Here is a 12,327-nt window from a genome sequence, read left to right as displayed (position 1 = left end):
AAAGACAGAAAGAGAGGTTGTTCCTAAATGCAAAGCCACACAGCTGCTGACTCCAGCGGTACTAGGTGGCCAGGGTGGAAGCTTAAGCAAATCTGGACTTCGCAGCCTCGCCTTTACAGAGGGAAGGACTTTGCACAAATAGCACATACTTTCTTGTGAGGCCTGACCACAGGCCCCTCTGTCTTTCATTTGTAGAAGACACTTGTCCCTCGTGCGACAGGCAGACAAAATTAATAGTACTGGTAGAAAAAAAAACAAACCATTCCTGCAAAAAGCCCTGCTATCAAAGCATAAGTTCAAACAGCAAGGGGAAAAGGTGGAAGGGAAAACATCTCTGACGGGCAGACAGAACAAGGCTCCTCCGCCTTTTATTGTACTGAGTGCTGCAACGGAGCACATGCAGCATGGCTGTGATAATACAAGCTTGAAGGGACATGGGAAAAACATGTTCTAGCTGCGGTTTGTATTAAAGGCAAATTATAAAAGAGCTAAATTGTCATTTACTAACTGTGCTAATCAGTGTGCTGCACTAAGAGCATTCATACCTATTGGAGTTTGCCCAGCAGTTTGTGAACCTAAGCCCAGTTATCACCTGTGGCCTCTCTGCTGCAGTCTTCCAACCTGTCTCCCTTTTTGCCTTTCATGCCGTTGTCTGCCTCCTGAGGGGTATATGTCTGTGAGTATCCTATCTCTGACCAGCTTGGGTCTCAAGCAGAACTGTCAGCTGAATTTTTCAAAGCTAAATGTCTTTGATCAGTTTAAGCACCACTCAGAAAATCTCCATTTTTAAACTCAAAATAAGGACATGAGGGTCCTGCCTCTGACCGTTCACCCGAATACTGACTATCGCGGCGTGTCCTTTAAACCAGGTTTTGGATGAAATCAGTTGCACCATGTTATTGGCAGCTGCATCTTCAGCAATCCCGTGCGGCAGGTCCCTCCCGCAGATATTCTCAGTATGAATTAAACAACACTACAGCTTATGCAAAAGCAAAAATTGTGACAATGCAACACGAGTCGTCCCACCCCTTAGCCCTGTCAAGTTCTGCCTCTTTCCCCACAAATGCTGGGGTCTAAAAATGAATATTAGCACCTACTAAACTCATTCCCCCAGAAAGAGATTTCACCATTCATTTGGGCAAAGGACATTTCCACATCTTTTCAACACAGTTACTGACAGCCGTCCCAGAGGGGGCATATATCCACCAGTCCCAATGGCCTGGAGCCTAACAAAGCAGGTTTGATGACGTCTTTAAAACAATTCTGCTACTCCATACCCTACAGCAGTAACAGCTGGTTACATCAGGCGGAGCTTTTCTTCATGGGGCGGGGCTTTCAACAATAGTTAATGTAATGCTTTCTAAAACTGCCATTTATGGAGCATTAGGCTCTTGCAGGTCTTTAGGTGTGTCCGCTTTCTTTAGCTATTTTCTCTGCGTTGTGAGACATCCATGGCTGAGAGAAGTAGAGGTTGCCATCAGACAACAGAAAATGGCTTTTCTGAGCCACATTACTTCTCATTCCTGCTACCTTTATCACAAATCAAGTCTTATAATATTTTCTCTAAATCTGAGGCAAGGGCTATTAGTTCCAGATAAAAGTGTATCACAGTTATCAACTTCACTGATTTTCTGTCTGCCTGAAGGTTAACAGAAACAGCAACTGTATTACACTGTACTAATGAAGAAAAAAAGGAAGACTGTTCTGGTTTACATGTAAAGGAAGCTGGAAAAAAAGGTTAACAAGCCTTTGCTTCTTTATCACTGTACAAAGATGCCTCGGCCAGTCTCCTCACACTATGCTTCACAAAGGATTTCCAATACAAGTCCTCTAACCCTCCATTTCCTTTTTGGAATCTCAATAGTAATAGGGTCACCGTTTTCTAATTCCTTGGTGATTATGATCTTTGGAAGTCTTGCACATCTTAAGAGTACTTTCCCTCAGTGAAGGACTCAAGTCCCTAAGAAAATCTTCTTTGATAATTAAGGGGTTATAAAAAAAACAGCATGTGACAGAAAGCAATACCTTAAATAATCCTGAAAACTCATGCATGAAAACAAACCACCAATTCCCTGTTCAATGAATCTAACTTCACTATCAATTTTGTGCCAATATTCTGAAACTGCTGTTTAAATGTTTCAAAGCAGACTGAAGCTGAGTCAGTCATTGCAGCTCCCTCTGAAATGAACTGTTTTGTGGCTAAAGTTGGCTTCAGACGGCTGGAAATCTTAATTACTTGTTTGCCCATTAGGCACAGTTTTTCAAATCAGACAAGATCTGAGTTTCTAATTTACAAGTTTATTACTTTAGAGGCTTTTAGGAAACCAAAAGGTATGTTGGAGAGGCAACAAGGAGCTCTGGTTTCTTTGCAGGTAACTTTCAAAGAAAATAAAACATTTGAACATCCTGAAATGCACAGTAAAAAGTCTCTCAAAGATGTTACTCTGCTCCCAGAGCACTGCTTTGAAAACTAGGAGAAAGTCAGGTTTATTTTTCCATCCAGAAATAAAAACCAGTCAGGTTTTTATTTTTCCTGGAAAACAAGCTCATTTTTTAACTCACATTTGTCTAACACAGGAGCTTCATTCCTTTCATGAACAGTAGGAAAATAAATCTCTGGCTTGTCTATTTCTGTATTAAAAGCTTACTGAGGCAATCATACTCTACCACTCAGTGACCATGAATCTCTGATTATACAGGTGTCACCATCCATCTAGACAGCAGTTACTCATACAGAACACCTAAATGGATGGCATTAAAGTCATACAAATGGGAGAAAATAGTGTTAAAAGGCAGCTTGTGAACATGAAAGCAGTAAACCCAAAGACCCGTGATCCATAGTGAGGTATAAGTCTAACTTGCAAAATGAATGATGTCTTCTTTGATTTTAAGATAAGGATGAAAAGACATGGGTCTCAAACCCAGAGATCCAGCTAGTCACACGTGTTGTCTCTAGCAGCGGCCAGTAAATTGTTTATGTAAAGAATATGATGCACAGAATTGCTTGCTGTAAGCTTCCTAGACATGCTGTAAAAGAATATGAAGTGGAAGATGGCAGTAGGATAGAGGGAAAAGATGTGTGTGTGTGTGTGTGTGTGTGTGTGTTGTGTTGTGTGTGTGTGTGTTGTGTTCATAACTGTAAGATGAGTCTATCCTAAAAAGCTTACAAACATCTGACAAGCAGCAGGGCAGCACTCCAGGGGTCTGAAGAGACGGTGGGATGGGTACCCTCGGTTCTCTGGAGTGAAATAAAATCTGAGATGCTGCTGAAGCCTCACCACATTGCCTCACCACTGCTGCTCTGCTAGCATAGCGATGTGGCACAACTGCGCCACGATGCTTCAAGGGAAACCTTAATGTTGAGGAGAAGCCGAGAAGGAGGGCAGAGCTTTTGAGCTACCTGAGCTAACCTCAGGGCAGTAGAGGCCTGAAGACAGCAGTGCCTCCGGCGCAGCCCCATGTGCATGCTCCACCAGCAAGCCCGAGGTGGGTGGGGAGAGCAGGACCCTGAAGGGCAGCGCAGTGAGGAGTCCCTGGCTTGCAGCGGGTGCTGCGGTGCTGGGCGAGCCACCAGTGTTGGCTGAAGGCCTTCCCGCAGGCACTGTCCTCATAGGGCTTGTCGGCATATGAACCACCCCATGCCGGGCCAGGGCCAAGCTCTCGCTGCAGCACCAGCTGCACGGCCAGCGCCAGGATGGTTTCTCCCTAATGGCAGTGTTGGGTGTTGAGTCTCCTCCGTGTTGGGCCGAGCTGTCACAGCAGCTCTTCTCGCACTGGTAAGGCCCAACCCATACCAGCAGCCTGGCGTATCTGAGGCAGAGACAGCTGCCCAGGCCATTGCTCCCTGCCTTAGTGCAGGCACAAGGCTTGGGGCGGCATGGACCTGCTGGTGTGAGGTGAGGCAGGAGCTTTGGCTGAAGCTCCTCCTGCATCACCCCCACTTGCAAGGCTGCCCCGATGTGGGTGCGCTGGTGGGGATGAGGGAAAAGGTCACGCTGAACTGTTTGCTGCCTTTGCAGCGAGGATGCGGTCACTCCCCGCGTGCACCTGCCGGTGTGTGGCCAGCACAGAGTGGACACCAAGCCCTTTCTGCACTGCCCATGGCAGTACTGAGGCCCCTTCCCAGCATCTGTCCTCAGTAGGGAGCCCCTTCCTCATCCCCTTCATCAACATTTTCCACTAAGGAAGGAAGGAGCAGCTGCCCCAGGGCTTCTTGGGAGAGCCTGGCCCCACCGCCTGCCTGGCGCCCGGCCCCATGAAGGGGCCCTGGGAGTTTATCAAAACTGCACTCACCCACAGGGAGCTCCCGCTTCCTTGCAGCAAAGCCGTGCTCCTGGAGGCAGCCACCCCTGTTTTCCGCTGCAGGGTCTCCCCTGAACCTCCTTTCCTCCTCCTTTCAAAGAGGCAGCAGGAGGGCTCACTGTAGGCCCTTTTACTCTGCTACAACTTGCCATGTGAAGAGGAAGAAAATGAGATACATCACAAAAAGCCACCCAAGGCAAAGTGTGCCTTCAAACCATTGAAGTGAAACAAATATCTTGAGAGAGATCTTGCTGGTGATGTCTGGGCTCCCAGTGCATCCATCAGTGCCCAAGTATTAGTTGCGTTAACACAGCTGAAAAGATACAGACTTAATACATGCAAAGTTACTTTTAGCTGTTCTTTAAATCCTTGAACCATATCTTTAAAAAACTCAAAACTCAAGAGCATCCAAACATATAAGTTTCAAATGCCATCTCCGTGGTTTTCGTGTTCCTTGACAAGTAGAGCTTGTACTAGGGAAAGTGAATACAAGTGTAACACAGTAGCTGAGTAAAATGTACCTACCAGAGCTGGTCTCTCTCTGCCTCGGTTTCTCTTGAGTCTGATCCTCTCAGACCAGTTCTCATTGATCCTCTTAATAATAACACAGGCATTACACCTCCCTCTACCTTTTTTAAAACAGAAAACTAACTTGCCTTGTGCCTCCTGATATGGTTCTTATAAAAAATAAGTGAAATGGCATTAACTGCTTTAACAGCATGCAACATGTCTTTCAGGAGCTCCTACTTATTCTGGCAGGTCTCAAAGACTTTTTAGACTTTATTTTCGGAGACTGATTCTGCAGGCTTCATCTCCATATTCTTATCTCCCAAAAGCTTGTCCTTCAGGAGTTTGTACTCTGAAGGAATAAGAAGCAATCTTCTTAACAGTCAGAGCTTTGTGAATCCGTGAAGTGTCTTTTGTATGCAGACTGCATCTCCTTGCCCTTTAGTATCCTTGTTCCTCATGAAATAATATGACTTTTGTATAGCTTCATCTGTATTTATAGGCACTCATATCAGTTCTATACTAAGTCTGGTTCTCAGCCGCCTCTTAAAATAAAAGGAAACGGACCGTGTCTTAAAGGCACTCTTCTCAAGTTCAACAGAAGAACTTGTATTAGATCTGGTAGCTTTTTAAAGAAATCTTAAGTATCTTAATTCCATAAGACCATTCCGTACTGGATATCTGGAAGTGGATGTTACATGGCAGAATCCCTCCCCATCATCCCTTGCAAACGGCTGAAAATCCTGTCCTTTGGACAGAGACCCATTACTTGGCTCATTACTCATCTGGGGTCCTGCAGCTGGCAAATGCAGATGTGATGTGCACTACGGCCTGCTCTAATGCTAGAATCCCAATCACACAACCACACGGAAATGCAAATAATAATCCAACACTGCAATGTAGTCTCTGCCGGAAAAGCAAAGCGTAAGTATAGCTACACTTATTTCAGTCTATGGCCCTAATGTGTCCTGATCTACTCGCATGAACTCTGTTCTTTTCTAGGTTGATATTTAGAACAAATGGCTCATTCTTACAATTTTCCTTATCTCTGAGTTTGTATGAAGCTGCTACATGCACCTATCTTGTGCTTTCCATTTAGGCTTTCTATACCATATGAGCCTGCTGAATTCTCCAAAGGATATCAGCTTTCAATGCACTTTGCTCTGCAATTCTGTTATGTCTAAAGACCAACCCATTCTTTACAGCAAACTCCAGTTTGATTTGCTAATATAAGCTTGCTGTGTAGTTCCCTGACTCCTTTACGTTGACAGCCTTAATGCCTTTTTATAATCTCTCAGCTTTTACTGTGCCTCTGCAAATTTATTCCACGTTGCTGAGACCAAGCAATTCCCTTTTCTGCTATTTATGTGTGTGTATTTCTGGGTTCCTTTTTCTTATATAAGTCATATTTTCAAATGCAATATTGGGTCTTTGTTTCCAGCAGCTATAACAAACTAAATATATTACGAAGAGTATAGGATCAGAGCAAGGATAATCTCTGTGTCTAACTTGCTCAGACCTGTTCTCACTGCTCCTCTGAAGGAGGCAATGTCATCTTCTTTAGAGCCCTCTTAGTCTCTTCATCCTTGGCACCGGCAGGAAATCAGGGCCCAAGGATCAGATGCAAGCACTACATGGGGAAACCAGCAAAGGAGGGGAGGAGAACTGATGCCAGAGGACAGACGAAAATGGAATATCTGAGAGGAAAAGGTGCCAGTCAGGGAGCAGAAAGACACAACGGCTGGAGGAGGAGGAGGGCCAGAGGCACTGGGATGAGTGGAGCAGTACCAGGGGAGGAAGGAGGGAAGGAGGAGTCTGGGAAGGAGTCCCAGGGAGCAGGGAAATGCGAACCAGATCTCTGCTGCTGCCCCCCAGCAAGATCACAGGTCCCAGCTGCAAAAGCAGCAGGCTGCTCGCCAAGGCCCCTTTCAGCTGACTCTCTGGAAGATTTGTTGCCTTCGGGTACTTAGCAGCCGGCTGTTTCCACCGGTGACTCATTTTCCTTTTGCTGCAGTATAACCCTGTACATCTTTCCTGGAGGCAGGCAAAGGCAGGGGAATTGAAAGCGCTCCTTGGAGGATTCACCCCACTCTGGGTCGTTCACCCCAAACCCTCTCTTCCTTCTGCACAGCAAACGTTTTCTCTCTGTTCCTTTGAGCTGATATCACCACACGGCAGAAATGGGAAACTTTGTCCTCAGGCCTTCCATACTCACGTAGGTTGGGCAGAATCATAATCTTCCCACTTAAAGGCTGAAATTCTAGTGTAAAAACACGGGATTTCAGACACAGAGGACTGAAGGAAAACCTCAGGTCTCACAAGAAAAAGAATCCTAAGAGGCAGAAGCACTGTATTTCCATCCCACACCACCAACTGCTTTTAATGCCATCCTTTACTTCAGCCAGATCCCCCTGCAGCATAAGCTGGCTGCAGCATAAGCAAAAGCTGGTTCCACCAGAGACTTAATGCAACACAACAGATTGAAGACAACAACCAGTATGGGAACAAGCAGGATTAGAGAGGTGTGAAGGCTGAATCCAGCTGAGCGCTGGATTGCTTTTTTTGAGACAAACAACCGTAAGTATAATTGCACATTCAGAAACCCATTGCTTAATTACTACAACTGAATAAGACAAGTGGCAGGCACTTGTGGCACAGCTTTATAAAGCAATATCGACGCTATGGAGAGCATCAGTGTATGAGAGAGGTTCTGTCCTTGATGTGTGCTGAAGATAATACAACTACCACAGCAAGGTGTTATTTCTCTTGAGTTTAAAGCATCTAACCAACCACTTTTTCTGTTGAGAGGAGAAGTAACCTGGAGAGATAGGAAATACATCCAAAAAGGCTCGGGCCTCCATTGCTTCAAGGCCAAAGCAACTTCATTCATGGAATCTGGATAAAATTAGGAAGGGTCCCAGGGCTACAAGGAGAGTTCCCCTAACCCGGCTCAGCTCCTGCTGCGTACTCTGATCTCTAGGATATGTAAGTAGCTATGCCAGCTCTTGTCTTTCACAGCCACAAGGTTTCTGGAGCCGCGTGCAAGAGGGAGGCACTGCTCTGGCTTTACTGCCTCCTAGCAGGAGGGGATGAGACGCTAACTCTGCATCTCAGACAGCAGTAGCACGTTTCTTAAAATCTAAGCCACAGGTTTACATTATCTTACACGCTCTCGTGTGAACCACTGACAAAAGCCAAGGCACCACACCACAGTTTTACAGGAAGGCCTATTCAAGAGGCCTGTACAAACCTATCCTCTGGACTCTCTGCAAGTCCTCCTTCTTGGCTCATTGTCTAACCAGCCAGGGACCAAACTAACATGAGCCTTGGAGGTAAGGAGGTGGTATCTCAAGGACTGCTTTTCCCAAGCCTTTGTCTTGAAACCCGCCATTCTACATGACATTGCAGGCCAGTTATGTACTTTACAAATAATATAGTTAATATCAACGTAATTGTTTGAAACATAAATATTAATACAGCTAGGGGCAAGATTAAACTTAGTGTCCTGGTTGTTGTGATGACTATCCCAAAAACACTTCCCATCAAGAACTCTGTGAATGTTTTTTAAAGATCATACACAATATTCTGAATCTGATACTTTATCAAGTTGAATGGTGAACCTAGCAGTTGCGCCTTTACTCTTAATATAATTAATTAAGCCTCTTCTATAGTTCTGTGAGACATCATTAATTATTCCACTGTCTTGGAACAAATCCATAAGTATAAGGAGTTTACAGATATATTTGGCAATATAACCCCTATAAATTCCCAAGGTTGAAGTGGAACGAATCATTTTATTTTCTCATTAGCAAGTTAGACGTGCCTTATATAGTATCAAATCCAGGTTGAACAGAAAACTAAAGAAGACAAAAGCTTCCCTGCCTGCAACACATAAGTAAAGGCTCAAAGTCCATTGTCCAGGTATAAAAATACAGTTAAAATCTACGCAGTAATTTTGTTAAAATGTGCACGGTGGTTTCATGTGTGTGATACAGCCATTCATTAGGAATCTCTTGACAGTCTCCAAACTGCTGTGTTTGGTAAGTTCCATCCTTGTCATTAAAACCGTTGCCACAATTTAGTGTTCTTGATACTGCCGGTGTACAGCCAGATTTTCCTACTCCTTGCCAGCATCAAGTGGTGGGGGGGGAGGTTGCATCTTTTTTCCTTCTGTTTGATATCTGTGACATAATTTTGCATATCTCCTGCTCAGCTCCCAGAATACGTCCCCACTTCTGCATTTCTAGGGGGAACTTTGGTATTAATCCTTCTGACAGTTACCAATCGTATTCCAAGTTTTTATCTTTGCAAAGCAAAAGACACACACAGCTGTATCCCAGAGACCTGCCTTGAACCATACGTATCCCAAGTTCTGACTGCGGTGCTCTGAGATTATTTAAAGCAAGATCTGTTGCTTAGTCAGGGACTCCAACTTTTTATGTGTGTTTGGGCTTCATCTAACTCAGCAACGTTTCATAGAAAGTTTGATAGGATTTAAGGTCTTTTCCTGCGACAGCGAGCTTCTTTGCAGCTGATACGGAGTCTAGGATTCTAGTTTTATGTTATGTTCCTTCTAGATATCTTTCTCAAATCCCTTTTCTTTCATTAAGAATAGCAGCCAGTTCAGCACTCCCCAATAGTGAAGTTTAATTCCTGTTCGTAACTTGCCCTGAGCCCAACGAATGTCTTGTGAGCAGTTTGGGTGTGGTTTACTCCCATTTCATTTTGTTAGATTAAATCTTACTGTTAGTATGGCCATTTTCTCTACTTTTATTATAGAACTCATTGAATATAACAGAGGGATTACAGTTCCTGCTGGGATTCTTTGATCACAGGGGTCTTACATTACCCTTCATTCAATTATTGCAATAATTTTAGTATAAGGTTTTATAAGAGCTTTAATAAGGTCCTCCATATTTCTCATACAAGCAGTGCTGGCAGCTTTAGGGAGTATTTCATCTGCATAGTATGACGTGTTTTTTCTCCCTAGCCTGAAGAATATTCCTAGCACATAGCACCTGTCATTCCTGTACAATGATATTTACTCTACTATTTGAAGCATAGCACTATCTGGAATGTAAAAGTATAGAGTTCTGTCCAAGTTGCAGGGTGTATCTCTTGTCTTTCAGGGCAGTTTATAATCTTAAACCACAAAAGAGTGACACATGGGCTGATGCAAAAAATAGCATTGCAGTACTGCAATGTTCTGACTCTTGTTTGTGTATATCAGAGCATTCTCATTTTCTTCTCATAGTTATTCCATGGCCTGTCTTTGATGGTTTACTGCCTGCTGGGTACTAGTTCTTGTCTAATCAATTTTAGATTATTTTTCTCCATATTTACTCATATATTCCTTTACAGGCCTTTTAAACCAAAATCAATTTCACTTTTGCCGCAGCTAGACATCCTGGCTGTGCAAGGATAGATTCTTGAAATTCATTCCTGGAATCCAAACTAGAACCCACCCGATATTAATCCTGGCCTTAACCAGAGAAGCAAATATGCATTCAGTTCTTTAGAGCTCCTGGTCATGGCACTTTGCAGTCATCTGTGATTAGTTCACAATCGCTATGTCTGCGCACAGATCCCAAACACCTCTGGGGCTCAGTTTTATAGTTCAAGCACCCTTAGTCTGCACTCAGGCACAAAATGATAAGCCCGTCCACAGGTGCTCTTCCAGGGCTAACAATTTTGTACCCAGTTAACATGTGCAGTGCTATGCTAAACCCTGCCAATGTTGTTTAGCAGTATCTTGCTGTGCCCAAAATACACATATTCTTGCCCTACTTTTTTGTTGTACAACGTATAGCTTTCTGAGGGTTAGCATTTACTCCACAGAAAGAGTGCAGCGTCCTTCACTACTGTGCATCATCTTTATTCAAGCTCCTGAATTCACAGTCCTCTGTGCTCTGCGACAGGATCGTAGCAGACTGGACATCTCCAGGTATCTGCACGCCTGTGATGACACAGTGCTGCAAGCAGGTCTCACGCAGTTTCCCCTTCATCCACAAAATGCTGTGGTTCACCTAAAGTACAGCAGAAAAAGAATAAGGCACAAAAGGGAGGAAAGGGGCTCTGGCCTGTGGGGGATCAGAGTGGGAGAAGGGGAGAAGAATATCCCTACCGCTGCGTAGAAGAGAAATTTATTCTGAAAGGGGAGCCTGTGCAGAGATGCACAGCACATTATCTTCATGGGCCCCCTTCACTGTGTTTTAACAGGGATTTTTCCTCACTGAATGTGTAATGAAGATTGTACTGGCTGATGGGAACTAATAAAGTCAGGCTTTCAGGCTTTCATAAGCACACTATAATTACCAGCAACTGTCTAGAGAATGGCAAGTGCATTCTGTGAATCAAATATATATTTCAGCTGGCATTATTACATACAAAGTACCTTCCGGCACCATGGAAATATAGCTGGAGAAATAGTCATCGTTATCCCCATGGTTTCTGAAAGCTTCTGGGAAGCAATGATTGCAGCAGGTTTGGCTGCCTAGAAATAAAGGCGAAGGACCTGAGCCTCGGCCGTGCTCTCAGTGCACCGGTGCAGAAGCGGCCATGGGCTCTGAGGCAGCATGGGGAGGGCTGGCAGACAACTGAGCCATCCCAAGGATGGTTTGCGGGCATGTCACTGCCAGGAAGGTGGGAAGTATTGTCCCCTTCTGGAGGGAGTGTGTGTCTAACACTGAACCCCAGGGAAGGGCGGGTTGTCTGTAGGGTGTGATTCCTGCCTGTGTTGTGGTGCGAGCTCCCCCTCGTGCGTCCTCCTGTCTCTCCGCAGTGCCTGTATCCGTCCAGCTGTGCTCCTTCACAGTACAAGGACACTTCACTTTCCTCAGTCTTAAGAAGGACTTTTCTTGCTCTTTTGCCTGTACAGAACCAGCAGCCATCACCCTGAGCTCTCTGCCTCCTCTCTGTCCTTAATCTTTCCTATCTTGCTTCTGCTTATCTGCTCCACTAAAACTGCTGCTCTTGCTCCCTGCGTCTCAGAGTCCCTCTTCCACTCTGGTCTTCCTTGCCTCCTAATGGCGCCAAACGTTTTCATTCATGGCTTCCTTGAATCTTAGATCTTTGAGTTTTGCAAATGGACTTTAGTTCCCTTCTTGTTTCTCTGGTCATTCCCCGGCTCCTTCTTGGGTCAGTCTTCCCATCATCTCTCAACATCAGGCTGTGGAGAAGATTAAGAGGTGCTTTAACATGCACTCCGTTTCCTAGCAGAGTACAGAAGGGATAGGACCTGACCCCGTGGAAGCTGCTCAGGCCAGGTGGAAAGCTGCTGTCACTGACAGTAGGAGAGGAAAAGCTGTTTTACAGCAGCCAGGGACATCCAGGAAGGCTCTCTGGAATACAGCAAAATTCTGCAGGGCACACTGCAGAGCCCTGCAGAGAGCCCTTAGGGAGTCTGGTGCTCACAGAAACCAAAAAGGAAGAGGGTATAGAAAGATTTGGAAGTATCTGCAGAAGTAAGGGAATCTGAATGACTAGAAGCTAAATCTCAGTCTAGGCTCCTCACCACTC

Source organism: Struthio camelus, chromosome 1 (genome assembly GCF_040807025.1).
Source record: "Struthio camelus isolate bStrCam1 chromosome 1, bStrCam1.hap1, whole genome shotgun sequence".
NCBI lineage: Eukaryota > Metazoa > Chordata > Aves > Struthioniformes > Struthionidae > Struthio > Struthio camelus.
The sequence above is the reverse complement of the archived record's forward strand: the minus strand, read 5'-3'. Positions refer to the sequence as shown.